The sequence below is a fragment of the Chiloscyllium plagiosum genome, unplaced genomic scaffold (assembly GCF_037043375.1).
Source record: "Chiloscyllium plagiosum isolate Xiang-an unplaced genomic scaffold, Cpla_swu_hap1 HiC_scaffold_7, whole genome shotgun sequence".
Classification (NCBI taxonomy): domain Eukaryota; kingdom Metazoa; phylum Chordata; class Chondrichthyes; order Orectolobiformes; family Hemiscylliidae; genus Chiloscyllium; species Chiloscyllium plagiosum.
The window spans coordinates 90,875,315-90,900,472 of NW_028270145.1; the positions used below are offsets into that span (position 1 = coordinate 90,875,315).

The following is a 25,158-nucleotide window of genomic DNA, read 5'->3' on the forward strand; positions in this document are numbered from 1 at the left end:
CACGCAAGTGATGGTGTTCCTATGTTGAAACTTTATTGCTGGAACAGCACAGCAGGTCAGGCAGCATCCAGGGAACAGGAGATTCGACGTTTCGGGCACAGGCCCTTCTTCAGGAATCAGGAACCTGAAGAAGGGCCTGTGCCCGAAACGTCGAATCTCCTGTTCCCTGGATGCTGCCTGACCTGCTGTGCTGTTCCAGCAATAAAGTTTCAACTTTGATCTCCAGCATCTGCAGACCTCACTTTCTCCTCGATGGTGTTCCTATGTACCTACTTGGAGATAGTGAGAACTGCAGATGCCAGAGAGTCAGAGTGGATAAAGAGTTGAGCAGGTCAAGCCGCATCAGAGGAGGAGGGAAGTCAACATTTCACATCAAATCTTTTCATCAGGACTGATGAAAGGTTCCAACCTGAAACATCAATTCCCTTCATCCTCTAATGCTGCTGCTGCTGTGCTTTTACTAGCTCCACTCTTTATTTACTCCTATGTATCTACTGTCTTTTTCCAGGTCATTGTTTGGGAAGGTGTTGTCTGAGGATCTTTGATGAATCTCTACAGTGCATCTTGTCGATAGTACACACCGCTGCTACTGAGCATCGGCGGTGGAGGGAGTGGTTGCTTATGCATGTGCTGCCAATCAGGTGGATTTGTCCTGGATGATGTGAAGCTTCTTAAATGTTGTTGGAGCTGTACCCATCCAGGAAGATGGGAGTATTCGATCACACTCGTACTTATGCCTTGTAGATGGTGGGGCATCAGGGTGAGTTACTCGCTACAATATTTCTAGCCTCTGATCTGTTCTTGTAGTTGTTGTGTTTATGTAGTAAGTCCATTTGGTTTTCTGGTCAATGGTAACCCCCAGGATGTTGATAGTGGGGGATTCAGTGTTAGTAACACCATTGAATGGCAAGGGACAGTGATTAGATTTTTTGTTATTGATGATGGTCTTAACCTGACAATTGTGTGGTGTAAATGTGACTTGCCACTTGTCAGCTCAAGCCTGAATGGTGGCCAGATCTTGTTGCATTTGCACATCAACTGCTTTGGTATCTGAGGATTCATGAATGGTATTGAACATTATGCAATCATCGGTGAACATCCCACTTCGGACCTTAGGATGATGGAAGGTAGGCTGCAGATATCTCCCCCATGCTGAAATATCTGCCCTTCTATCACTTTCCTTATCACTTCTCAAGATATGAAGATCCTGTCCAAAAACATTTATCACATTTTATGGTAACGTTGTTTAATTTGCCTCAAATTGGAAGAATGGAGATTTAATTAAAATGTACATCATGTTCTTTATCCTGCACTATGACAGTTTATAAGTCAAAACTGAGAAATTATTAATCCTTAATTCATTGAGTGACCAGCTTCATTGAATGGTTACACCATTTTAATTTCAGCAATTTAATAAAGAAAAAGAAGAAAAAAAAGCTACACAGGCAAAGATAGGCAATCCAGCAGTTGATGGTTTGATAGAATCAGGGAAGATTAGACAGCTGATGCAGCACAGCCATCTACGAGATCAATAACTAGCAACTGGCTTATATGTCAGGTATACTACTTAGTCAGGCTGCTTGCCAAGCTATAAAGATGTAACAGGAAAAATAAATCAAAGTGCAAAGGATTGGCCGACACTATTTTGTACAATAAGAAGCTATAACCTTCACACAAAGTTAATTTCCAAAGAAAACTAATAATTTTACTGCCACAAACTGATTACAATTAACTGAGTACAATTAAGTTATTTGTTTACTCTAAACAATGAGAAATCCATTAAATTATTTATTTGTGTGAGTTAAAACAAATGTTAATCTTCAAATGAGAAATAACTGAAGATTGGACTGATGTTACTGTTAAGATTAGAGTGGTGGTGGAAAAGCACAGCAGGTCAGGCAGCATCCGAGGAGCAGAAAAATTGACGTTTCGGGCAAAACCCCTTCATTCTTATTCCTGATGAAGGGCTTTTGCCTAAAACATCAATTTTCCTCCTCCTCGCATTCTGCCTGACCTGCTGGGCTTTTCCAGCACCACTCTAATCTTGATTCTAATCTCCAGCATCTGCAGTACCCACTTCTGCCTAGTTGATGTTTCTGTTAATACAGGCATACTTAATAGATTTGAATTAAATTCCTCTCTATGTTGGTTCTACAGAACCATTAGCAATGTTTAACATAGTGTTAATGTCCCTGTTAGCACACAGAGAACTTTGATGCAGGTACCTACAATAATATTACACACAGTAAATTGCAGGGTGACGTGTCGTAATTCCAGATACATGAGTTAATATAAATCACAATGCTTTAGAAACTATTGTGTTCATGCTCTGAAACATAATTTAACACTAGAAGAATTAGAAAAACTGACTCCAAACATAAAATAAGAGGCATGAGAAATGTTAATGCACCTCTTTGCTGGTTTTCAAATATTTACTGTAACTCTTAAGCTTTACATTATACTGCAACTTCAGCAAAGGAGCTCTCTCATGGTCATTGTTATCATTTGCCCTCTTTTATTAAACTATTCCAATGCAGAATTAACCATCACCTAAACAAATGTGCTAGGATGCAAATGTCATTGAAAGAATTTGTACAAGCTCTACAGTAGTGTCATGCAAAAGTTTCAAACTCTTTGGCTATCAGCAGTCACCATCAATGTCAGGGTCGATTTATTTTTAGTATAGTTGCTGCACCATGGATCACTCTGTCACACCACTAAGTAAAAGGAAGTGTTAATGTGACATTTTGTTCTGAAACGGGTAGTTACAAAGTGCCCAAAAGAGAAAATGCTGGAAAATCTCAGCAGGCCTGGCAGCATCTGTAAGGAGAGAAAAGAGCTGACGTTTCGAGTCTAACTGACCCTTTGTCAAAGCAGTTACAAAGTGCATTGGATTACAATTTTAAAAAGCTATAAATGTGCCTCTTCTTTCTGAAAGTGGTCACATAGCTGGGTAAACTTTGTAAGGCTGCAATGGCATATGGGGCGTCCCTGGGGGTGGCACGGTAGCTCAGTGGTTAGCACTGCTGCCTCATAGCACCAGGCACCTGGGCTTGAATGCACCCCTGGGTGACTGTGTGGAGTTTGCATGTTCTCCCCATGTCTGCGTGAATTGCCATTGGGTGCTCTGGTTTCCTCCCACAGTTCAAAGGTGTGCAATTTAGGTGGATTGGCCGCGTTAAATTGCCCAAAGTGTCCAGGGATGTATTAGCAATGGGAATGCACAAGGAGTGGGCCTAGATGGGATACGATTTGGAAGGTTGGTGAGGAATCAAAGGGTTGAGTGGCCTGCTTCTGCACTGTAGGGATTCTATATAAAATTATTAAATGGTACATTTTGTGACATAGGATTTCAGAGAGAAATATGAGGTCTTGGAATCAATTTTCAAATGCATCATTCAAATCCTTTATACCGCTTATTGTGATAAATGCTGAATTAAGGCCAACATCAGATTTCACAATTTCAAGAAAAGGTCTGCACAAATAAAGTAGGAACCCTGTGGCTAGACTGGCACACGTATAATTTTAAAGCAAGCCTACGATTTAAACCATTGAATTTCTTGTCTTCTGCATTTGCATTTACAATTTTCTGCAATTCACTTCATGCAACAGCTGGTTTTGCCAATATTAGCTTTCAATTTGGCCACTTCTAATACTTCTCTTCATTAGGTTCAGCTATTGCTGTGATTTTGATAGCATCACAGAAAGTGCTGAATTCTGAAAATTCTTTGGGACTTTCCATTGTACTGCACAAGTATGATCAAGTCTTAATAATGTATTCGCAATTATACCATGTCTGACTGCACAATCCTGGCACACACATTTACCTGCTGCCTTATGTGTACTTGGGCTTATCTGAAGACAAAGTGAGGACTGCTGATTCTGGAGATCAGAGCTGAAAAATGTGTTGCTGGAAAAGCGCAGCAGGTCAGGCAGCATCCAAGGAGCAAGAGAATCGACGTTTCAGGCATAAGCCCTTCTTCAGGAATGAGGAGGGTGTGCCAAGCAGGCTAAGATAAAAGGTAGGGAAGAGGGAGTGTTTACTTTACTTTAACTCCCCCTCCCACTCCGCCAAAGACATGCAGTTCCTTGGCCTCCTCCATCGCCAGACCATGGCAACACGACGCCTGGAGGAAGAGCGCCTCATCTTCCGCCTAGGAAACCCTCCAACCACAAGGGATGAATGCAGATTTCTCCAGCTTCCTCATTTCCCCTCCCCCCACCTTATCTCAGTCCCAACCCTCGGACTCAGCACCGCCTTCTTGACCTGCAATCTTCTTCTCGATCTCTCCACCCCCACCCCTTCTCCGGCCCATCACCCTCACCTTAACCTCCTTCCACCTATCGCATTCCCAACGCCCCTGCCCAAGTCCCTCCTCCCTACCTTTTATCTTAGCCTGCTTGGCACACTTTCCTCATTCCTGAAGAAGGGCTTATGCCCAAAACATCGATTCTCCTGCTTTCTTATCTGAAGAGATCTATGTTCTTGGCTGATGTTAAACAATTCAGATTGTCACTCAGTTATAACAAACACATGGGGTGGCCTTCAGACAATATTTGGAAAAGGGGCAACTTGTCCAGCAGAACTGGGTGTTATCACAGTACGATCAGGTACATTCATGCCACAAGATCTTTTGAAACTATCAAGCAAGACATGAATGTACCTAGAGTTTATGGACTGCAGTTGGTCAGAAAGGTGGCTTAACACCACTTTCTCAGGTTAATTAGGGATGGAAAATAAATACAGGCCTAAGTAGAGATGGATATAACAAACATTAAATTTTTTAAAAATCCAAATCAAATTGTTTGCAATGTATATCTGAATGAGGCAATTTTTTTGATTAACTTGTAGGACGTGTGCATTGCTGGCTCGCCAGCATTTAAATCACATCTCTAGTTGCCCTTGAGAGGGTGATGGTGAGCTGCATTCTTGATCCGCTGTAGATGATCGAGATTACACTGATGAGGCGGTAGTTGGCTGAGTTGGATTTGTCCTGCTTCTTATGTACAGAACATACCAGGGCAATTTTCCACATTGTCAGGTAGCTGCCAGTGTTGTAGCTATACTGGAAGAGCTTGACTGGGAGAGTGGCAAGTTCTGGAACATAGGTCTTCAGTACCATCACGAGAATGATGTAGGGTCCATTACCTTTGCAATATCCAGTACCTCCAACTGTTTCTTGATTTCATGTAGAGTGAATCAAGTTGGCTGAAGACTGTTACCTATGCTGCTGGAGACCACTAGAGGAGGTCAAGATGGGTTATCTGCTTGGCCCTTCTGATTGAAGATGCTGTGAATGCTTCAGCCTTATGTATTGCACTTATTTGTTGGGCTCTTCCATCATTGAGGATGTGGATATTTATAGAGTCTCCTTCTCCACTGAGTTGTTGAATTGTTCACCACCATTCACAACTGGATGTGGCAGGACTGGAGAGCTTAGATCTGATCCATTAGTTGTGGGATCACTCAGCTCTGCATATTACTTGCTTCTTATATTGTTTGGCATGCAAGTAGTCCTGTTTGGTAGCTTCACCGGTTGACACTTCATTTTCAGGTATGCCTGATGCTGCTCCTGGCATGCCCTCCTGCACTATTCATTGAACCAGTGTTGATCCCATGGCTTGATGATAATGGTTGAATGGGGGACATGCCAGGCCATGAGATATCAGATTGTGTTAGAGTACAGTTATGCTGCTGTTGTTAATCACCAACAGTGCCTCATGCATACCCAGTGTTAAGTTGCTAAATCTGTTCCACATCTATCCCATTTAACATGGTGATAGTGCTACACAACACAATAGAGGATGTTCTCAGTGTGAACATAGAACATAGAACAGTTCAACACAGAACAGGCCCTTCAGCCCTCAATGTTGTGATGGCCTTTTATCCTACTCTAAGATCAGATGAATCAACATACCCTTCATTGTACTATCTTCCATGTGCCTATCCAAGAGTCGCTTAAATGTCCCTAATGTATCTGACTCTACTACCACTGCTGGGAGTGCATTCCACACACCCGCCACTCTCTGTGTAAAGAGCCAACCTCTGACATCACCCCCTAAACCTTCCTCCAATTATTGTAAAATTATACCTCCTTGTGGTAGCCATTTCCCTCCTGGGAAAAAGTCTCTGTCTATCCACTCGATCTATGCCTCTCGACATCTTGCACACTTCTATCAAATCACCTCTCATCCTTCTTGGCTCAATGAGAAAAGCCCTCACTCCCTCAACCTTTCTTTATAAGACATGCCCTCTAGTCCACGCGATATCCTGGTAAATCTCCTCTGCACCCTCTCTAAAGCTTCCACATCTTTCCTATAATGAGGTGAGCAGAACTGAACACATTCCTAGTGTGGTCTAACCAGGGCTCTATAGAACTGCAGCATAACCTTGCGGTGCTTAAACTCAATCTCCCTGCCAATACACCATATGCCTTCTTAACAATCCTATCAACGTGGGTGGCAACTTTGAGGGGTCTATGAACATGGTCCCCAAGATCCCTCTGTTCCTCCACACTGCCAAGAATCCTGCCTTCAACCCTGTATTCTGCATTCAAATTTAACCTTCACATTTTTCCAGGTTAAACTCCATCTGCCACATCAGCCCAGTTCTGCATCCTGTCAATGTCCCGTTGCAAACTACAACAGTCCTCCACACTATCGACACACTGCACCAACCTTCACCTCATCAGCAAACCTACTAACCCATCCTTCCACTTCCTCATCCAAGTCATTTATAAAAATCACATCCAGACCCTCTGCATGCTGTACCTAGTTGTTCACTACCTATTCCATCACCTGACCCATAGCTCAGGTTCTCAACCCCTGCCAACCTAGTTCCAGAGGTTCCAGAACCAATCCCTGCAGAGCACTACTGGTCACCGAGCTCCAGGCTGAATACTTGCCATCTACCACCACCCTCCGTCTTCTATGGGCCAGCCATTTCTGTATCCAGATGGCCATATTTCTCTGTATTCCATTCCTCCATACTTTCTGAATGAGCCTACCATGGGGAACCTTATTAAACACCTTGCTAAATCCATGTACACTACGTCCAATGCTCCACCTTCATCAATGTGTTTTGTCACCTCCTCAAAGTATTCAAAAAGGTTTATGAGGCATGATCTGCCCTTCACAAAGCCATGCTGACTATGTCCAATCAAATTATATTTTTCCAAATAATCATAAATCCTGTCTCTCAGAATCCTCTCCAATAATTTGCTCACCACAGATGTAAGACTGACTAGTCTGCAATTCCCAGGATTATCCCTATTTTCTCTCTTGATCAAGGGAATAACATTTGCTACCCTCCAATCATCTGACACTACTCCAGTGGACAGTGAGGACACAAAGATCATCGCCAAAGGTGCAGAAATCTCTTCCCTCGCTTCTTGTAGCAACCTAGGGTATATCCCATCTGGTCCAGGGGATTTATCTATCTTTATGTTTTTCAAAATTAATACTGAAGCAAAGTATTCATTAAAGACCTCCCCTACTTTCTCTGACTCCAGACTCAAGTTCCATCCACCATCCCTGATCGGGCCTCACCATACACTGGTCATCCTCTTGTTCCTCACATTGGTGCAGAATGCCTCAGGCTTTTCCTTAAGCCTACCTGCTAAAGTTTTTCATGCTCCCTTCTAGCTCTCCTAAGTCCATTCTTCAGTTCCTTCTTGGTCACCTTGTAACCCTCTAAAGCCTTGTCTGATCCTCATCTCCTCAAATTTAAGTAAGCTTCCTTCTTCCTCTTGACTAGATGTTCCATATCACTTGTTACTCAAGGTTCTTTCAGCCAACCATCCCTTCCTTACCTCAGTGGGACAAACCTGTCCAGCACTATCAGCAAGTGCTTCAAAGCCACCTCCACATTTCTGTCATGCGTTTCCCTGAGAACATCTGTTCCCAGTTTAAGCACCCTAGTTCCTGCCTAATAGTATTGTAATTCCCCCTCCCCCAATTAAATAGTTAGCCATACTGTCTGCTCCTATCCCTCTCTATGACAATAGTAAAAGTCAGGGTGTTGTGATCACTATCACCTAAATGCTCTTCCACTGAGAGATCTGACACCTAGCATGGTTCGTTGCCACGCACCAAATCCAATATGGCCTCCCCTCTAGTCAGCCTATTGACACAACCATTCCTGCACCAGTGATATCCATAATGGCCACAACATCATAGTTCCAAGTACTGATCCATGTTCTGAGTTCGTCACCCTTATTCCTGATACTTCTTGCATTAAAATAGACACATTTCAACCCATCACACTAACTGTACTTTTGCCATATTACATGCCTATCTTTCTTCACAAACTCTCTGCATGCTGTATCTAGTTGTCCACTACCTACTCCATCATTGGATCCATAGCTCAGGTTCCCACCCCTTGCCAATCTAGTTTAAACCCTCCCGAAGAGCATCTAACAAACCTCCTGCAGAGGATATTGATGCTCCTCCAGTTCAGGTGTAACCCATCCTTCTTGGACATATCCCACCTTCACCAGAAGGTATCCCAATTATCCACATACCTGAAACTATCCCTCCTACACCAACCCTACAGCTACATGTTCATCTGCACTCACTCTCTGTCTCTAGCCTCACTAGTATGTAGCACCAGTGGCAATCCTGAGATTACTACTCTGCTTGTCCTACTTTCTAGTTCCAACCTAACTCCCTATATTCTCTTTTCAGGTCCTCCTCTCTTTCCCTACCTATGTCATTGGTACCAATGTGTACCATGACTTCTGGCTGCTCTCCCTCCTGTAGAGTTGATCTGAGACATCCCTGACTCTGGCACTCAGGAGGCAACATACCATCGGGAGTCTTGCTCACAACCACAGAATCTCCTGTCTGTTCCTGTCACAACTGAATCTCCTCTCACTATTGTGCTTCTGTTCCCCCGCTTCCCATCTGAGCTATAGAGCCAGGCTCAGTGCCAGAAACCTGGCTGCTGTGGCTTGCCCTGGTAGGTTTTGCCCCCCTCCCCCCCCCGGATTTTGTCTTCATAGTACTGTGCAGTCGTCTCTCTTGCCAATCTTGTCATAGATAGATGCATCTGCAGCCACCAGCTTGGTAAGTATGTTTTTCCCTCTTGCTGGTTCCCTCACCACCTGCTGTAGACCTAGTCTGGAAGTGATGTTCTTTAGGACCTGACCAGCTCAATGGTGGTCCTTCTGCTGAGCCATAATTGGTGATAGACATAAAAATCCCCCATCTACAGTCCAGTTTGCACCCTTTCCACCCTCAATGTTTCTCCAACATGAAGAAGTGCTGATTCACCAGTGGAGGTAGGATGGTACATGTAATCAACAGGAGGTTTCCTTGTCCATGTTTAACCAGAAGTCATGAGAGTTCATGGAGTCCTGAGTCAATGTTGAGGACCTCCAGGACAACTCTGACCTGACTGCATCCCACTGTGACACCTCTGCTGGATCTGTTCTGCTGTAGGATAGAACAAATCCAACGGATGATGGTGGTGTCTGAGACATTGTCTGTAGGGTATGAATCTGTGAGTATAACTGTGTCAGCTCTCTCAGTTGTGGCACTAGCCCCTAGATGTTAATAAGTAGACTCGCATAGTTGATTGGGTTGTTTCTAATATTGTCTTTAACAGTGCCTGGGTTGATGCCAGTGGTCCATCCGATTTCATTTCTTTGTTTAGTGGTGATTGATATGACTTAGTAGGCATTTCAGAGGGCAGTTGAGAGTCAACCACAGTGCTATGGCTCTGCTGTCATATGTAGGCCAGACCAGGTGAGGATGGCAGCTTTCCTTCCCTGAAGAACATTAGTGAGCTAGATTGGTTTTACCCCACAATCAACAATAGTTTTGTGGTCATCATTAGGTTCCTAATTCCAGACTTTCTTTGTTATTAAATTCAAATTTCACCATCTGCTGTGGTGTGTTTCTGAATAAATAGTCTACGCTAACCCTATTCAGCCATCACCAACCCAATAAGCACTATGTTTGCAAGGGAAACACCTTAAGCATTCATCCTGTGAAAATTGGTATCAGCTGAAGACAAATCACAGGGGTTTCTCCAGGTGACAAAATTGACTCATGCAAAGTTTCATAAATGTTCTCTTTTGGCATCAGGTTTCTTCCTGTCAACATGAGCACATATCTGAACAAAATAAAAGTTTGTTTCTATCATGAGATCAGGAATCACTGGCAAAGCTAGCATTTATTGAGCATTCCATAACAAAGAGGTGATGTGCTGGCTTCTTTATGTCTGTTCACTACTGCAGTCTGTTGAGTACACAGATTTCAGAAAGGCACAATATCTTTAAGACAGCTAGATGACATTGCAATGTCTGAATCTGTAGAATAATGAGTCACCAGCTTACTGTCTGTACAGTTAGGAGACAGTGTGGTCTGCAGAGGCTGGAGACCAGAGTCGAGAGTGTGATGCTGGAAAGGCACAGCAGGTCAGACAGCATCTGAGGAGCAGGAAAATTGGTGTTTTGGGACCAAGCCCTTCATCAGGAATGAATCCTGATGAACAGCTCCAGCCCAAAACGTCGATTTTCCTGCTCCTCGAATGCTGCCTGACCTCTCTATACAGTTAACTAGTGTGTTAGCAGGCACTCAGTGTGTAATTAAATAGTAATCTAAGAAAACAGATAACCCAGATTGTAGATGTATGTTTCAAATGTAATGTTAACGCACATATTTGGGTGTTAATAACGTTCAGATATCTGTCCAAATGAGAACCTAACATTCTATGGCACGTGTTGGTAATTTTCATAAAACCTAGACCGTGATGATAAATTATGTTTTAACTTACCATTATGCTTCAAGCAACAAGATATGAGTTTTAGAAACAGAATTTGTGTAAATATTTTATTACTTAAACTATTAGAACAGAAAGTTGCATTATCAATGTATTTTCATATGTGTTAATGTGGTGGGTATTTCCACACAAAAAAAACTGACTTATAAAATAGAAACCCTTATGGTCTGCTCACCACCAAGTTTTCTAAATGTAAATGATTTCTTTCCAAAGCATGGAAATCTCAATCATTCATAAAATTGAGCACAAAAATCAATGAAAGTTTTAATTTCTGATTTTAATCAAATACATTTAGAAATTCCTTCTCATAAGTCTGAAGTAACAAGAGAATGGTAATGAGGTAAATATACAAGGTTATGAAAACTCTGTTTCAAGAAGTGACAAAAAGCAGATGTCAGAATGAAATCAGGATCTTTTAACAAGTATGGAAGTATTAATCAATTAAATGCTAACATGATAAGTTCCATCTAAGTTAGTTTTATTCAGCCATGATTATTTTTCATTGCTCCCCTCTCTTGACAACCTATGGTTGTCTCTTCTTGGAGGAATATTTCATCTCCACCAGCATTTTTCTGAAACCCAACTTTGTTTTATCTACAAATTTATCACTGTAAGTGTAGCTTTACACTGACAAATCTAAATAATGTTGTTCTTTATTTAGAGCACTGAAAATGTAAAGGAGCATGATTTATCTGGCAACTTTTATCTCTCCAAACATTGGCACGCCAAGGCATGACATAATGCAATTAAAATAGTAACTCAGCAATTTGCATTTCAATGATGTGTGAGCAAGATGGAGCATGACTGTGTGCCACATATGCAGAAGGTGGGAAAGTTGGAAACTGTGAATGGGAGCGTATGATCAAAAGAAAGACTTAACTGCAAAATGCTTGGCTATGCTCTTTCTACAGAGGTTCACAAATTCTTGAGTTCATCATCTCCTAATTATTGTCAGTGGTAGTTTAAGATGTTTTTAACTCACTGCATTCACAATGAAAATCATTTCACTTGCTATTTTGTTGCTCCACTCTGAAAAACTGCCATAGTAACAGCTGTTAAGCGCCAGACTCCCCAAACCAGGCTCAGCAGGGGCAATAACACTTAATGGTGTCTTAATAGTGAATAAGTTATCAAGTTTGATTCTACAAAGTGTGTATGCAGTTTACAAACGTGCTGTGAAAATTTGGCACAGACCTAACTTAACAAAAGTGAAATCTGCTGTATGAAATGGTACCACTGGCATTGCTTATCAACTTTTATTCAGCATAATCTGAAATAATTGGATCGTTGAGAAAAACATAGTTTCAGAAGACATCAAATTTGAATCTAAAGAGCAATTCTTTTCTCTTCCCAAAAGGAATACTCTTCAACCTAGAGAAATAGAATGGCTCTGATTGTTGATGCTGGGAATACAAGAATGTGGTAGTCATGCTTCAGCTACTCAAAGGTTTAGTTAGATCACACCTAGAATATTGCAAGCAACTCTGGACACTTCACCTTACGAAGGATATAATGGCCTTGGAGGGAGTGGACAGTAGCTTTTCTAGAATTATACTTGGTCTTCAAGAGTTATATTGAGGTGAGATTATACAAACTATGATTATTATTCCTGAAATTTAGAAGACTAGGACATGATTTGATTGAAGCTTTTCAAAGATATATTAAAGGGAACAGAAAGGGATGATTGGGAGAAGTTTTCATTTCTGCTGGTTGGGGAATTTTGAACTAAGCGCCACAGTTGAAAAATACAGTGAGATCTTTCAAGAATGAAATTAAGAAACACTTTTACATGTAAAGGACAAGGAAAGACTGAAGTACTTGAGGCTGTTTTCGCTAGAGAGAAGAAGGTAGAGACATATAAGATAATCAGAGGGTTAGATAGGGTGGACAGGGAGAGCCTTTTTCCAAGAATAGTGACGGCGAGCACGAGGGGGCATAGCTTTAAATTGAAGGATGATAGATATAGGACAGATGTCAGAAGTAGTTTCTTTATTCAGAGAGTAGTAAGGGTATGGAATGCTTTGCCTGCAATGGTAGTATATTCGCCAACTTTAAGTACATTAAAGTCATCATTGGACAAGCATATGGACGTACATGGAATAGTGTAGGTAGATGGGCTTCAGATTGGTATGACAGGTCGACGCAACATCGAGGGCCGAAAGACCAGTACTGCGCTGTAATGTTCTATGTTCTAAAAGTTTGGAACAGTCATCTATAAATAGCAGTTGATACTAGGTCAATTTTAAATTCAAAACGGACATTTACTGAATTGTGTTAGTCAAAGATATGAGAAAAAGGCAGTCTTTATCTCACAGATTAGCAATGATCTCCCTGAATGGATGGAACAAGTTCAAGGGAATTTCATGATCGGCTCTTGCCTTAATGTTCTGATGTTCTTGTGTAATAAATTAAAATGTCAGCAGCCAGCTGAAGACCAATTCTTACGCAAGTCTATGGGGATCATTTTAAGCACCCGGCATGAAGCCAAAGAGGTAGATCATCTATGCAATTTACAATCTGGTCAATTTTATTTTTGATTTGATTTTGATTGCACCTTTCCAGCTGGCTAGTTATTGGAGCATGAGACACTCTGATCAGAGTTCTAGGTTTGTGTCCTAAATTGGGAAAATACATTGTCTTTTCCTGTTTAGATATTGTCTATCTCCCCTTAATATTTACTATCATCATCTCTCACCTCTTAAAAGTAAACTCATGATTCAATTATCTTTGCAAACCACGATCCCATCTTCTACCTTAAAAGTTTGTGACCATGTCTTTACTTTCCAAATCCATTGCCATTGTTCCCCAAGTTCCATGTTTGAAATCCTCCAAACAACTATTTGCCACTGCCAACTTACCAAACAAGCTCTCGTCAAATTCAAAACTGACATTTCATGTGGCTGTGATCAAGTATACTTTCCCTCCTTGCCCATTTGGACCTGTCTGCAATCTTTGACATGGTGAATAACTCCAGCTCCTTCAATGCCTGTCCACTGTCATCCAGAACTGCTGTCACTTGTTTCCATTCTTATCTAGTTAATCATATCCAGAAAATCACTGGCAGTGGCTTCCTTTCTGCTCCTATACAGTTACTTTTGATGTCCTCCAAACATTTATCCTTAGCCCTTTGTCATTTCTCATCTACATGCTATACACAATGACATCATTCAAAAGCTCAGCATCAATTTTACATACACGCTGATGATATCCGGCTTTGCTTCATTGCCACCTCTCTCAACTCTATATCTTAATGCTTTGGATGAGGGAACAAAATGTAGCATCATAAAGTTTGCAAATGATGCCAAGTTGAGTGGAGGGGTTAATTGGTATGAGGATGCAGAGCTCCTTCAGCAGGATCTGGACAGGTTGGGTGAGTGGGCAAATCAAAGGCAGGTGCAGTCTAATTTGTATAAATGTGAGGTTATTCACTTTGGAAGGAAAAATAAGAAGGCAGATTACTACCTGAATGGCTGTAAATTGGGAGAGGGATGTGTGCAGCAGGACCTGGCTGTCCTCGTGTACCAGTCGCTGAAAGTCGGTATGCAGGTGCAGCAGGCAGTAAAGGAGGCAAATGGTATGTTGGCCTTCATTGCCAGAGGGTTTGAGTACAGGAGCAGGGATGTGTTATTGCATTACACAGGGCCTTGGTGATGTCACACCTAGAATATTGTGTGCAGTTTTGGTCTCCTTTTCTGAGAAAGGATACTCTTGCTCTTGAGAGAATGCAATGAAGGTTTCCCAGGCTGATTCTGGGGATAGTGGGACTGATGTATGAGGAGAGATTGACTCGGTTAGGATTGTTTTTGCTGGGGTTCATACGGGTGAGAGGGCTCTCATAGAGACTTATAAAAATCTAACAGGACTAGATAGGATAAATACATTGAGGATGTTCCCGATGGTGGGTGCATCCAGAACCAGGGGTCACAGTGTGAAGATTCGGGATGGACCATTTAGGACAAAGATTATGAGACATCTCTTCACCTGAAGAGTAGTGAGCCTGTGGAATTCATTACCTCAGGAAGTAGTTGATGCCAAAACATTGAATGTATTCAAGAGGCAGCTGAATATAGCATTTGGGGAGAATGGGATCAAAGATTATGGGGAGAAAGGAGGATTAGGTTATTGAGATGGACAATCAGCCATGATCGTGATGAATGGCAGAGCAGGTTCGAAGGGCCAAATGGCCTCCTCCTGCTCCTATCTCCAATGTTTCTATATTTCTGACTCATCCACTGTTGCTGTTTATTTGATGTGCAGTATTTTTGAGCAGAGACTCCCTTCAATTCGTGGGCGGCACGGTGGCACAGTGGTTAGCACTGCTGCCTCACAGCGCCTGAGACCCGGGTTTAATTCCCGCCTCAGGCGACTGACTGTGTGGAGTTTGCACGTTCTCCCCGTGTCTGCGTGGGTTTCCTCCGGGTGCTCCGGTTTCCTCCCACAGTCCAAAAGATGTGCAGGGTCAGGTGAATTGGCCATGCTAAATTGCCCGTAGTGTTAGGTAAGGGGTAAATGTAGGGGTATGGGTGGGTTTCGCTTCGGCGGGTAGGTGTGGACTTGTTGGGCCGAAGGGCCTGTTTTCACACTGTAATGTAATCTAATCTAATCTAATCATGTAATCTAATCTAATCAATTAAATATTAGAAATTTTCAAACCATTGCTTTTGGTTCCAGTTACAAACTCCATCGCTAACGGTCAACTAGAACCCTCTCCTCGGTAACAAATTGAAATTAAGCCAATCTGTTTGCAACCTCACTGTTTCAGTTGATAAAAATGAGGTAAAAACAATGACTGCAGATGCTGGAAACCAGATTCTGGATTAGTGGTGCTGGAAGAGCACAGCAATTCAGGCAGCATCCGAGGACAGGCAAAATCGACGTTTCGGGCAAAAGCCCCTGTTTCAGTTGATGCCTACTGACCATATATTTGAGACTTTCATTAGACTATCCATTTCTGCCTGCATAACATGATCCAACTTCTGCAAAAGCCCTCATTCATTCTGTTGTTACCTCTGGGCTCGACAATTCTGGCATATTTCTGACTGGTGTCCCACATTCAATATGATCTAAACTTGTGTTAATCCAAAAATCAGTTACTGTTTCTTAACTCATCGTACTCTAGGCCCCCTCTCACTTCTGTGCTCACTGATGTATGTTACTCCAGTCAGGCAAAACCTTCTATTCAAAATGTTCTTTGTTTTTAGATGCCTCCGTGTCTCTATCCTTATAATTTCTACCACCCTACAAACCTCTGATTTATCAGTGCTCCTACAATTCTGGCCTCTTATATATTCCCAGTTGTAATTGTTCCAACATTTATGACTACACTTTCAGTTGTCTAAGCTCCAAACTTAGGAATTTCCTAACTACAGATCACCTCTCCACCTCACCTTACTCTGCTTTAAGATACTTCTTAAAACTAATCTCTCGAACAATCTCATGATCAACTGACCTAATATCTCCTTATGTGGCTCAATTAAATGTTTTGCTTTATAATGCTCGTAGGAGAAATATTAGATTATTTTACTATTTAAGTTCATGATATAAACATTTGTTGTTGTTCAATGGACGATCTAACACATCACTGGATGTGTACATATATAGTCAGTATTTATTTGTGTATCAAGGTAAACATTCAACCTATTTAACATTAATTTGCAGACTATTAGTGTTGATAATGACATGTGATACCAAGCAACAGCAATAACAGAACTCTAGTCCTTAAAATACATTAGTGACAATGGTAATGGCTAAGCAACTGGCCTCAGCACGAAGAAACCCAAAAGCAGAAGAGGAAAACTATTTTGAAAATGAATAACCTCAATGTCAGCAAAGGAAAGTATATGCGTCATTGAATAAATGAATAGCAAGTTTTGTTATGATGTTAGAAGATGGGAAGAAGCATATTGTACTCAAAAATGCAGCCAAGAGAGTGGGGAGAGCGAGAGACACTTTGCAAACCAAAAGACACATCTCTCTTACTAATCTATCTTGAGCTAATCTTCACAGACTCCCCTGTGTCATATTACGGCTCTCCAACTTCCCATTATGCTCAAATGCATTGATTTCTTGAGTAGCTAGTTGTGCAACATAATTGCAGGTTGTGACTTCCAATGGAATAACAGATTTTAAACTCTTTATGAAACAAGAATGTATAAACCCAATCTTGTATAAAGAACTTGATGAAAGAGAGCAGCCTCTTGCTACAGGCAGCAACGGGGACAGCTGAACGCAGCTCTAAAGTCTCCCTGTGAAAGAGCATATAAATTATTCATAAACCATTAATCATTGGACAGCTTCACATTAAATGCATAACAGTATTGTTTCTACTGCCACAGACTCATCAAGAGCAATCTAATTTAAGGCTTCTTCAGTACATTGTACTATACCAGGAATCAAATAGAAATAAGTAAACACTTTCATTTTTTTTAGTATGACCCTGGCTCTGCTGAAACACAACCTTTGACTTTCAGAAAGATGAAATTTTAACGCTGCTCAATCTGGTCTAAACTGCAACTGTCCCTTCAGTCTGAAAGGGAAATTATTGCAGCTTTCTTTTTAGGTGAAGTCAATAGGAAATGTCTTCTTAATAGCAAAAGCCATTTAAAAAGAAGGGGGAAAAAAGACTGGCATTTGGGGAGCATCATTCACAGCCACATGGCACCCCAAAGCTCTTCACAATCAATTAAGTATTTTGAAACATAGTCACTGTTTTAAGAAATGTTGCAGTCAGTTAGTGCAGAGTAAGGTTCCACGTATGGCAGTGGGCTAATGATCAGATAATTTAATAGTGTGATGTCAATTGAGGAATAAATAGTGGGCAGGACACTTGAGTAGCCCCTTTCTTATTCAGAATATTGATACATGATCTTTCACATTCACTCAAAGAGCAAAAGATTTTCATTGAATGTTCCTCCAAAAGATGGCACTTCTAACCGTGAACTCTTTCAGTACTGCACTGAACTATGAGACGAGGTGTCAGTGCTCAAGTCCCTTACTGCCTAATGCTTGCCATCAAACTATCTTGACTAGATATTTTCTAACCAACCAATTCAGGCACACTATTGCACACCTCTGGAGCAGTTGGGACTTCAACCAGGGAATTATTAACCCAGCAACAGTACACTACCACTTCACCACTACAGTCCCTGAAGCATTGCTGCTATCTGTGTTCCATTTGTTACAGCCAGCTGACTCCTATCTCCTTGGTATCTCACCCACAGGGCAACTGATTGGTGGAATGCAGATTGTCCAGAAATTAAATTTGCTTAGTCTTTATGCTGCAAAGAGTGGGTGTGTTTATTCCTATTCAGCCCTTCCACCTGGCCAAATGGTGCTTCCAATTAAGGTTCTCTTGAATGATCAATGATCACATAAAAAAATGTAACTGGCATTGTAAGTCATGCAACATATGTGAGTTAATGGAATGTATTTATGGAGATTTATGTTTTCTGGTGAAAAATGAACTCTAAAGAATTGCTTGAAAATAACTTTCTGCATCATTAAGAACACTATGAGAGTGTTGTAGTTATTCCTTCAACACAGAAAGAAAATGCTATGGAGTCTGTTCAGGAGATAATGTTATTTATGAGCTTTTCTGATTATCTAGTACACTTTAGTTACCATATTGAAAACTAGACAATCTCAATAAGATCTGTTGCTATTTGGTTCATTAACTAAGGTATCAGAAACTTGCTTAGAAATGTAGGCATTTACAGGCAGAACAAGGTCATTCTGACCTTCCAAAATTTGCAACGATATGTCACAGACCTGAAACATTGGAATCAATAAAATACTGCCAGAGTTGATTATGTGAAATAAGGACAGGAAGTGCTAACAAAATTCAGCAGCTCTGACAGCATTTGGGGACAGAGCAATAGAGTTAACATTTTGAGTAAAATACGACTTCTTCAGAATTAGAGAAGCGTAGAAATTAGTTAAGTTTGATGCCAGTGAAAGTGGGGAGAAGGAGGATGAACAAAAGGAAAGACTTGGGCAGGGGAGAAGGCAGAAGAGGTTAAGCAACATGCTTTAGATGATGGATGGGATTTTGGCTGGTCAAACGGCAACACTGTACCCTTACACATTTTGAAATCCTTAAACTTTGGCTGTTACCAATTTTTTTTAAAATTAACCTATTTGTTATAGCCAACTTGTTCAGTGATGTTGTTACACACCTCTGAAGCAGGTAGAGTTTGAACCTGGTCCTTCTGGCTTAGGGATAGGGATGCTACCACTACACCACAAGAGGGTTCCACCCATCTGCATTCAAGATACTGCAAGTGGCTCTGTCAGCTGTGCCCTTTTATTAAGCAAATTACCCTCCACACTGGGTTCGTGTAAAGCAATTCCATAGTAACTAGCATCGAGGTGAGGCACTTTGTGACATGTTGTTAGTGCCTCTGCATGAGGGCCAGACATTCCCAGTTCAAACCCATCCTGCTCTGGTGGCATGTCATGATTTGTCCAAACAACTTGAGTCAAAAATATATATGCTGTCTGATTCTATGAATTTTGTGCTCAGTTTCCACATATCAAACATTAAACTGAATAAAGGATACAAGTTATAAAATCTCTGTATGGTACAGCTTGAAAAATTATTCTTTAACAGGTTTTGTATGTTTTTGTCCTGTAATCAAACAATGGCAGGACTGGGGCTAGGGAACATTTTTCAAAGTTTTACACAAGTAACAAGAGCATCGCCATTATTCTCAGAAAACTATACTTTACTGGGTTCCTTCTCATAATTTTCTATTCAAACATTGTGCTAATTAATGCTGAGTTGCAGGATTTGTTTTGCTGTGAATGCAAGTTCATTAACAACTTGACTGGGCCTGGCTATCTTTATTTCACTTAGAATTGTTGAAGTCAGAACAAAGAGAATTTAATTTCATCAGACACAATCAGTTCCAAACTCAAATGCCAGACATAAATGAGAGGTGTTTTGATTCACAGCACACATCTCCATCCAAGCTTAAATTGTGAGCACATATAAATTCCTTTTAAGTACAGACATATAACAATTATGGTACTGGACTAGCAAACAATTAACACAAATTCCACTCTGGCAAGCTCTGACTGAATTGAAAATATCTGTGCAATAACTGCAGAGGCCAGGTCCTGTCACCAAGTCGCCTTCTATTTACTAGTACATTTATTATTTCCTTTTTTTTATCTTTTTTTTTATCTTTTTATCTTTTTTTAATTTTTTTTTACTCCCTGCAGTGCCCACCTCTCCCTAAACAGCTCAAGGATGTTGGTAGATACCGCAGGCTCCTTCTCCAGTGACACCCAGGCTCAGACGTAACCACAGAAAAGGAGCAGGCAATCGGCCAAAACGATCCCCTCCATGGCCTGCTGCCTGGACCTGGTTATGGCCAGTTTTTATTTTCTCTTGATTCAGTGCCATAAACTGAAGAGATTCTAAATCTCCTGTTCATATTTTTTTGAGGGGATTCTAAATCTCCTGGTTATATTATCTCCCTGCTTATATATGTTTTCTTTATTCTTTTTTTTCTTTTCCCCCACGCTACCACCTAACTACAGCAGTGCTTATATTTTCCCTAGAACCAATGTTTTGTGTGTGTGTCTGTGTAGGTATGTAGATGTGAGACAGTGAAAGACAACAACAGGTGTACAAATCTTCATTCAATTTCCACCACCAGGAAGAAAGGAAACACCCGAGTGGCCAGTGACAAGCAATGCCCTTATCTCCTGGTTTTTGTTTTGTTTTTTAGCAGTGGAGGCAAGCCCCAGCTATTGTTAGGGTTCAGGCAGCAGCAACAGGCCCAGGTGTAGGTGGGGTCCAGGCAGCAGCAGCAACAGACCCAAATGTAGGTAGGGCCCAGGCAACAGCAATGCAGGCAGGGCCTAGGCATCAACAACAGCAGTGCTGAGGTGTAGGCAAGCCCCAGACTGCAGCAGTGGGAGCTGCTTGTGCATGTGAGCACAGCTCCAAAATAAAGGTAAAAACAAACACAACAAAAAAGAATAAAGAAAACCAAAAGAACAAGCGTCTTCCCTAAACAAGGGGAAAGCAAAAGAAAACTCTCCTCCTCATAAACACAGAAACCAACAGCAGCAGGAACACACTGACTGTAACACCAGCCAACACACAGTCAGTCCCATAGTCTGAGGGGATTATAAATCTCCTTGTCATTTAAAAAAAAAATCCCCAACACTACTGCCTAACAGCGGTAGTGCTTATTTTCTCATATTTACTGCCTAACTACAGTAGTACTTATATTTTCCCCAGCACCTGTGTTGTGTGTGTGCAGGTGTGAGACATAGTGAAAGACAACAGATGTGTAAATCTTCATTCAATTTTCACCACCAGGAAGAAAAGAAACACCCGAGTGACCAGTAACAAGCAATACCCTTACCTCCTGGGGTTTTTTTTTAAGTTCTTTTCCTTTTTCTCTTTTATTCTACTTTTCTTTTTTGCCATGTCATGTGTGTGCAGGTGTGAGACACGGTGAAAGGCAACAGGTGTACAAATCTTTATTCCATTTCCACCACCAGGAAGAAAGGAAAAGCCTAAGTGGCCAGTGACAAGCAGTGCCAATATCTCCTGTTTTTTTTATTGTCTCCTGTTTGTATATTTTTCTTTTTACTTTACGCCCACACTACCGCCTAACTGCAGTAGTGCTTATATTTTTCCCAACATCCATGTTGTGTTTGTGTGTGTGCAGGTGTGAGACACAGTGAAACACAACAGAACAGTGTGCAAATCTTTATTCAATTTCCACCACAAGGATGAAAGGAAACACCGAAGTGGCCAGTGGTAAGCAATGCCATTATCGCCTGTTTTTTTTAATTGACTCCTGTTTATTGATTTTTATTTTTATTTTACCCTACACTACCACCAAACTGTGGTAGTGCTTATATTTTCCCTAGCACCCATGTGTGTGTGTGCAGGTATGAAACACAGTGAAAGACAACAGGTGTACCAATCTTTATTCAATTTCTACCACCTGGACGAAAGGAAACACCCGAGTGGCCAGTGACAAGCAATGCCCTTGTCTGCTGGTTTTATTTTTTTTTAAATTTTTTTCCTTTATTTCTTTTTTTATCTTTTTTCTTTTTTCTTCTTTTTCTATGTCGTGTGTGTGCGGGTGTGAGACACAATGAAAGACAACAGGTGTGCAAACATTTATTCAATTTCCACCACAAAGAAGAAAGGAAACATCTGATTGGCCAATGACAAGCAATGCCCTTATCTCCTGTGTTTTTTTTTTCTTTAGCAGGAAGCAACGTGACACACTGGCTGTGTGACCCAGCCAGCTTGGAGTCAGTTCCAGAAATGAGAGGCTTTCCGAATACCCTGTTTAATTTATTTTTTTTACTTTCCACCCACACTATCACCTAACAGTAGTAGTGCTTATATTTTCCCCAGCAGCCTGTGTGCAGGTGTGACACACAGTTAAAGACAATCTTCACTCAATTTCCACCACCAGGACAAAAGGAAGCACCCAAGTGTCCTGTGACAAGAAATGCCCTTATCTCCACATTTTATTATTACTTTATTTCTTTTTTTTCCATGTCGTGTGTGTGCAGGTGTAAGATACAGTGAAAGACAACAGGTGTACAAATCTTTATTCAATTTCCACCATCAGGAATAAAGGAAACACCTGAGTGGCCAGTGACAAGAAATGCCCTTATCTCCTGATTCTATTATTTTTTCTTTTATTCTTTTTTTTTCTTTTTTTCCCATGTCGCATCTGTGCAGGTCTGAGATGCAGTGGAAGGTAACAAGTTTGTAAATCTTTATTCAATTTCCACCACCAGGATGAAAGGAAATACCCAAATGGCCATTGACAAGCAATGCCCTTATCTCCTGGTATTCTTTTTTTCTCTTTTATTTTTTATTCTTTTTTTCTTTTTTTCCTTTTTCTCTTTTTTCTCCATGCCGTATGTGTGCAGGTGTGAGATGCAGTGAAAGGCAACTGGTTTATAAATCTTTATTCAATTTCCACCACCAGGACGAAAGGAAATACCCGAATGGCCAGTGACAAGCAATGCACTTATCACCTGGTTTTCTTTGTTTCTTTTTTCTTTTTACAATTTTTTCTCTTTTTTTCCATGTCATGTGTGTGCAGGTGTGAGACACAGTGAAAGGCAATCAGTTTGTAAATCTTTATCTAATTTCCATCACCAGGACAAAAGAAAATATCCAAATGGCCAGTGACAAGCAATGCACTTATCTCCTGGTTTTCTTTTTTTCTTGTTTCTTTTTTTCTTGTTTCTTTTTTCTTCCATGTCATGTATGCAGGTGTGAGACACAGTGAAAAGCAACAGGTATACAAATCTTTATTCAATTTCCACCACCAGGAAGAAGAGAAACACCTGAGTAGCCAATGACAAGCAATGCATTTAGAGTCATAGAGATGTACAGCATGGAAACAGACCCTTTGGTCCAACCCATCCATGCCGACCAGATATCCCAACCCAATCTAGTCCCACCTGCCTTTATCTCCTTTTTTTTGTCTTTTTTTTATTTTATTATCTTTTTACTTTTTTTAATCTTTTATCTTTTTTCTTTTTCTTTTTCCTATGTTGTGTGTGTGCAAGTGTGAAACACAGTGAAAGACAACAGGTGTACAAATCTTTATTCAATTTCCACCACAAGGATGAAAGGAAACACCCGAGTGACCAATGGCAAGAAATGCACTTATCCCCTGATTTTACTAATTTTTCTTTTATTATTTTTTCTTTTATTCTTTTTTCTTTTTTTTCCATGCCGTGTGCGTGCAGGTGTGAGACGCAATGAAAGATAACAGGTGTACTAGTCTTTATTCAATTTCCACCACACAGATGAAAGGAAACACCCAAGTGGTCAGTGACAAGCAATGCCCTTATCGCCTGTTTTGCTTTTATTGTCTCCTGTTTATATTTTTTTCTTTTATCTTTACCCACACACCACCCCACAGCTACAGAAATGCTTTTTTTTCCCCAGCACTCATGTTGTGTGCATGCAGGTGTGAGACCCAGTGAAAGACAACAGATTTGCAAATCTTTCTCAATTTCCACCACAAGGAAGAAAGGAAACACCCGAGTGACCAGTGACAAGAAATGCTCTTATGTCCTGGTTTTATTATTTTATCTTTTTTTCTTTTTTCCTTTTTCCATGTCGTGTGTGTGCAGGTATGAGACACAATGAAAGACAACTGGTGTACAAATCTTCATTCATTTTCCACCACAAGGATGAAAGGAATAACCCAAGTGGCCAGTGACAAGCAATGCCCTTATCTTGTGATTTTTTAACAAGTTTTTTCTTTTTTTAATCTTTTTTCTTTTTTTTCTTTTTCTTTCTTATCGTGTGTGTGCAGGTGTGAGACACAGTGAAAGACAACAGGTGTACAAATCTTTATTCAATTCCCACCACCAGGATGAAAGGAAACACCCGAGTGACCAGTGACCAGAAATGCCCTTATCTCCTGGTTTTATTTTTTTTCTTAGTTTTTCTTTTTTCTTTTTTTCCATGTCGTGTGTGTGCAAGTGTGAGACACAGTGAAAGGCAGCAGGTGTACAAATCTTTATTCAATTTCCACCACCAGGATAAAAGGAAACACCTGAGTGGCCATTGACAAGCAACGCTGTTATCTCCTTTTTTTCATTGTCTCCTGTTAATGTATTTTCTCTCTTTACCCCAACACTAATGCCAACAGCAGTAATGTTTATAATTTCCCCAGCATCCTTGTTGTGTGTGTGTGCAGGTGTGAAACACAGTGAAAGACAGCAGGTTTGCAAATCTTTATTCAATTTCCACCACCAGGATGAAAGGAAACACCCAAATGGCCAGTGACATACAATGCCCTTATCTCCTAGTTTATTGTTTTTCTCAGTATGAACAGAACCTCCGAGATTCCTGTTTGTTTTTACTTCTTTTTTCTATTTCTTACAATGATCCAACTCCCTCAGAGCCAGCTCTCAGAGTGAACAGGACCTCTAACACTCCTGTTTATTTTTTCCCCAGCAAACATGTTGTTTGTGTGCAGGTATAGGATACAGTGAAAGATACTAGTTGTACAAATCTTTATTCAATTTCCACTAACAGGAAGGAAGGAAACACCTGATTGGCCAGTGACATGTAATGCCCTTATTTCCTGTTTTTTATTTATTATTGTCTCCCATTTATATTGTTTTTCTTTTTTCTTTACCCTCACAGTACCGCCGAACTGCAGTAGTGCTTATGTTTTCCCCAGCAACCATGTTGTGTGTGTGCAGCTGTGAGACACAATGAAAGACAACAGGTGTACAAATCTTTATTCAGTTTCCACCACCAGGAATAAAGGAAACACCCAAGTGGCCAGTGACAAGCAATGCCCATATCATCAGAGGGCAATGCTGCGTGATCAAGCAATGAAGGGTTGGGC

The 25,158-nt window shown here is 40.9% G+C and overlaps 1 protein-coding gene across 3 annotated transcripts in view; it reads left to right on the forward strand.

The window, feature by feature from the left end:
- Positions 1-25,158, forward strand: part of LOC148149661 (uncharacterized) — a 487,290-nt gene that overhangs the window by 51,101 nt on the left and 411,031 nt on the right. Inside the window, exon 1 of one of the 3 annotated variants that reach the window (XR_015757548.1) lies at positions 683-760. The exons of the other annotated variants lie outside the window; for them this stretch is intronic. The gene's annotated coding sequence lies outside the window, so the exon portion shown is untranslated. Of the gene's footprint in view, positions 1-682; positions 761-25,158 lie in introns of those variants that run through there. 3 annotated transcript variants of the gene reach the window in all.